We start from the raw sequence: 5,327 nt of genomic DNA, 5'->3' as shown, positions 1-5,327 counted from the left end.
CTCCTACCAATGGAAACATTTTCCCAACATTCACTCTGCCCAGGCCATTCAGTATTCTGTATGTTTCAATTAGGTTCCCCTTCCAGAGTAGAAACCAAGAGTCCTCAAACATTCCTCACACGTCGCTCTGCACTGACTCTCTGACAGTGCTGCGCTCTCAGCACTGACCCTCCAGATCAACCCATATAGTCCTGAACCTGATGCAAGTGAGCAGCCTATTTAAACTTGTCATGAACAAACGTTGGGCCCAGCTGACCTGCCATACATTTCCAGCATTTCATGAGGATTTTATGGAAACTTCCAATAACTTCGGCCCATACACTGCAAAGACAGCTTCTTTTTATTTCTCTCTATCTTTGATTGTGGACTAAGACAAATCAAGGACTATTTTTAGAACCGAGTAATGGGAACAGAGTTGCTGCACTTTTAAGCAAGAACTCATTGGGAGTTGTGCTTACACTGCTGTTTTGTTTATACAGCAAGGAGGGGAATAAGGCTGTGGATGCAAAGCGAGATTCAGCCTGCAACAGATTGCTAATTAGTTGTGCAATCGTGATCAGTTATGGATGCTGGAAGTCACCCCCCGACGATAGCTCTGTGCTTGTTTAACACAACACAGCAGCAAAGGTGCCTGGATTAGAAGGAGTAAAATTGGTCTTTACCTCTCCATAGCAAAGTAACTTAAACCTGGATCCAGTTAGTTATTCCTCTCCCATCATTTGCTACAAAACACCTCTTACCAGTGACTGAAACTGAACAATTGCTGTGCCTTCAGCAAAAAAACTGAGAATAGGATGGAAGATCAGAGAATGGAAGGATGTGGGAACCAAAAGGATCACTGTATAGTGGTCCGGTGCTATTGAACTGCTTCCCCAGTATTGTTTCCTCTACCTATAACACCAATGTTCTTTTGTCTATTTGTATATATGTAGAGGTTTTAAAAGGAGGGGCAGGGTTAGGACATTTAGCTCGTAGTTCATAGTCTAATTTGCCTGTGGTTGGAACTTAATGAGAACTAATATTTATTTGAAATAAGTATAGGAATCTTATCAGTGTGTTCTGTTGACCTGATTCCATTAGATAGGGGAATTCGCTATTTGATTAAGTTTTGATAACAATCTCAGGAGTGGGACTTGAGAATTATGACACTTTCCCAGTGGGTTATAACAAGGCTCATAAACAGCATCCACAGTCACCATTATCTAGAAGGACAAGGGCAGCAGATCATGGGAACACTATCCCTTGCATGCTCCCCTTGCACTCTACATACACCATTCTGACTTGGAAATATAATTGGCCATTCCTTCAGTGTTGATGGGTAAAAATCCTGGAACCGCCTCCTCAACAGCACTGTGGAAGTCTCTCCACATGGACTGTAACAGTGCGAGGTGACAACTTCCCCACGACCCCAACTTCTCAAGAGGCAACTAAGAATGGGCAACATTGGTAACATTGGTCCAGCCACTAACTCACACAAGCCATGAACAAATACCAAAAAAAAAACTCTTACTTGGCCCAGATTGTTTTAATATCAGAGGAGATCCACATTCTCACCAAACGCTGATTAAATACGTTTGTTCTGAGTTGGTTCTTTGTATCTGTGGCCCCGACCGAACAAGTGGAAATAGTGTTTTTACTGAAACCTTTAGTTTTAAAGCAATGGAATTTTAAGAGCTGGAATAAGGTAAATATATCAAAGGCTTTCGGGGAGACCAGAACTAAGTATAAACGTATCAAACCACAGTGAGAAGGTTCCCTGAAGCCACAGAGTGGCTTCTCATGGAGGACGCAGCAGTCCTTGCCCTCCAGCATCAGCCCTCTATAATTCATTGTAAACAGCCAGGCAAAAGACAACCTCAGTGAGATCATTGTTGGTGTCAGAGACGAGATACAACTCGATAGGCAATCTAAATACTTTATTTCGAATAAGTGAGAAAAAAATGAAAAACAAAAAGAGTAGATTTGATTTCAGCATGATGCATTGTTGCAAACCGGGTGCCTAAGGCTGCAGAGTGCTATTGGATCACAAGATGTGGATTCTTATTTTCATGGGCTGTAGGCATCACTGGCAAGGCTGGCATTTGTTATTCCCCATTGCCCATTGAACTGTGAGTCTCACTAAGGCCACTTCAGAGAGTAGTTAAGAGTCAGCACCACCTCTGGAGGGTCTGGAGTCACAGATGGGCCCAGTTCAAGTAAGGATGATGGATTTCCCTCCCGAAAAGACGTTAATGAACCAATGACAGCTTCCTGGTCACCAGCACAGAGACTAGATTCATTGGTGATTAAATTGTGGTGGTGGAAGTTGTACACACCCCCCCTGATCATTAGCCTAGGCATCTTGGATTACTAGTCCAGTTATATGACCTCTACCCCACCATCTCCATCACCAAATCAATTGGGTTTGCTGCCGATCCCGTCGGTACTTGGACAAGTACTCAGCCCCATCTCGAAGATTGCCTTGTTGTGGACTGATATACTACTCGCTGCCACCCCCTCCCTCCCTCCATCCCCCCCCCCCCCCCCCCAAAGTGGAAACACCTTCTCTGTATCTACATCATTGAACCCTTTGTCAAGTTTAAACACCGCGATTCGGTCACACCCTTCCCTTTGAGAAGAAAAGCAAGAGCTGTGGCCTGATCATTCATTACAGCATTTCTGCCAGCCTCTCAATAACCAGGATGGTGGAAACTGCACCAGCCAGCACTACATGTGGTCTAACCAAGGTGTTACGCAAGTGTCACTTCTGCATTTTTGAATTATATTCCTGTGGAGTGTTAGACAAATGTAAAACAAAAACCCACTCCTCTGCTGTCACGTGGATTAATTAGGTGAAGAATGACAATTGAAGGGAGAGCGAGGCCACTGGCTATTGGGGCTGCAGTGCAATCTGGTGTGTGAGAATTACCATGGCAACTGATCTCTCAACTTGAAGACCTCAAAAGATTCATCAAAAACACACATTTTCTTCACTCCCAAATCAAAACCAGAGATTTCAGAATAGTAGCTGATTTGTCGTCTCTTACCCTTACCCGCTGTAGTTAGTCACTCCCATCCCTGGCTCACAAAGTTCATCCCCAAGCTGTGCTTTATCTGTGCCCGGTTCTGGCAAGGCAGGGGATCACTAATTACAACAGACAGCCTGATCACATTTCACATTCCCCCCTCTTTAAAAAGCAGCAACTTATGTTGCAAACTCCACATTCCATTTTTACACAGACCAGAGAAAATCATTCTTCTCTCCCAACAAAACCACCAACACTCTGAGGACAGGTACAGCACCGGGCTGGATGCTCCCTCGACACTTTTAAACCAGAAGCAAGACTTTCCTCTACACATTCTGAACTTAAAGAGAACTGTCCCCTATCAAAACAAAGATCAAATGCCTGGGCCAGTCCACACAGGGTTAGACACTGAGTAAACCTCCCTCTATTCTTTTAATGTGAAGGTAAAGCTCCCTCCACACTGACCCCATCAAACACCCCCAGAATAGGGATGCCACGATGTTACATACAGAGTAAGTTCCCTCTAGACTGTCCCCATCAAACACATCAGGACAGGGACAGCACAGGATTAGGTACAGCGTAAAGCTTCGTCCATATTGTTCCCATCAAGCACTCCAGTGACAGATACAGCTTTGGGTTAGATACAGCATTCCTTCCAAGTTTCACAAGAACTACCATGGAGACAGAATTTTGTTTCTCACACCTGCTGTCCCTCTCTGTTCCTGAGTCAGAGACTGAAGATTTGAAACAGGCGTGAACATATGGGCAGTCTCAGAGCGAAACCTGAACCCTTATAGCAGCGACAGACAGATTTCCATCCTGCTGATGGGGTGAGGGTTGCACCACAGCTCAGATATTCACTGACCATCTGAGACCTTTGGTAGCACCCACCCCTCCTCCCAGGTACACCCACCCCCCCCAATACTCAAGACCAGAACTGCCAGCTGGGCTTTGGGAGCCTCCACTCATTTAAAAGCACTGAGCACCTACCCATGCTTGTGATCCAAGTACTCTGTGACCTTGCACGGCCAATCTGAGATTAAAACACAGCACACAGGCAGTGGACAAAACAGGTTCGAGAACAGAAAGGAAATATGGAAGGAATGGAGATTGTAAATATTTACAACAGGGCTGCACTTCCAGCAGGAAATCAAGATGACAGAGAATTCAACCACACTCAACCGCTTTGATTTCTGTACCGTTTAAATTTTTTTTAAAAATCATGCCGCCTCGAGTTGCAGCTTGTGTGATTGGCCAGAGACAAAAAAAAAACTGCAGATGCTGGAATCCCACACGCAGACAGGCAGGAGGCTGGAAGAACACAACAGGCCAGGCACCATCAGGAGGTGGAGAAGTTGATGTTTCGGGTGTTGAAGAACAGTTACACCCGAAATGTCGACTTCTCCACCTTCTGATGCTGCCTGGCTTGCTGTGCTCTTCCAGCCTCCTGCCTGTCTGCGTGTGGGATTGGCAGCAGTTTATATGTCTACAAGGGGCAGCACTGCCAGTACACAAGAGCAGTGCCCAGCAGTAGGCAGTGTCTATTGACCAGAGATGCCTTCTCTTGGGTAATGATTGAAATCCCTGGCTAACGGACCGTTGCCATGCACTGACAGCAAATAAAAGTGAGAATGGCAAGCACTGGGCAGGCAGTGAGAGGTAGACAGCAGCCCCATTTTGCTTCAGACACAGGTGGAGAGTGAACATTCGACAGCATGGAACTTATTTAAAAAGGCACTCTATTGTGAAATCAGTGCTCAAGAGCAACTATTTAAAAAGTGTTAAAAGTGTTTTTAATCAGCTTTAAATTCCCTTTCACTATTCTAAAAGTTAATGTCTGCTGTAGGAAGCTGAATTCAATATTTCTTTAGACTTTGGTTTATGTTAGCTCCCTCGCTGGCAACATTGACTCTCAAACCCACTCCGCTGTGGTTGGGGGTCGGTTCCCCATCCCCCAACCCCAAGCACCAGACTCCTTTTTTTCTCTCTTCTTTCCCTTCCCAATGTGGAATTGGGTCCCTCTTCCACCTGCATTCTTCTTCCACTACCCCTCCCCTGCTGGCAGGACCAGATTCCTTTCCTAACTTGCATCACCATATTCCCTTCCTCCTCCTCCTCCTCCTCCTCGTCCCCACAAAACCAGCAGCAAGGTCTCGCTCGGTCTCTGACTTAAAAGGTGTTTAGAGGGGCATTGGATAAAGACAGAGACAGGGAGAGGGAGAGACAGAGACAGGGACAGGGACAGGGACAGGGACAGGGACAGGGAGAGACAGAGACAGGGACAGGGACAGGGAGAGACAGAGACAGAGACAGGGAGAGGGA

This window comes from Chiloscyllium plagiosum, chromosome 51 (assembly GCF_004010195.1).
Source record: "Chiloscyllium plagiosum isolate BGI_BamShark_2017 chromosome 51, ASM401019v2, whole genome shotgun sequence".
Classification (NCBI taxonomy): Eukaryota; Metazoa; Chordata; class Chondrichthyes; order Orectolobiformes; family Hemiscylliidae; genus Chiloscyllium; species Chiloscyllium plagiosum.
This window is presented reverse-complemented; position numbering follows the sequence as displayed.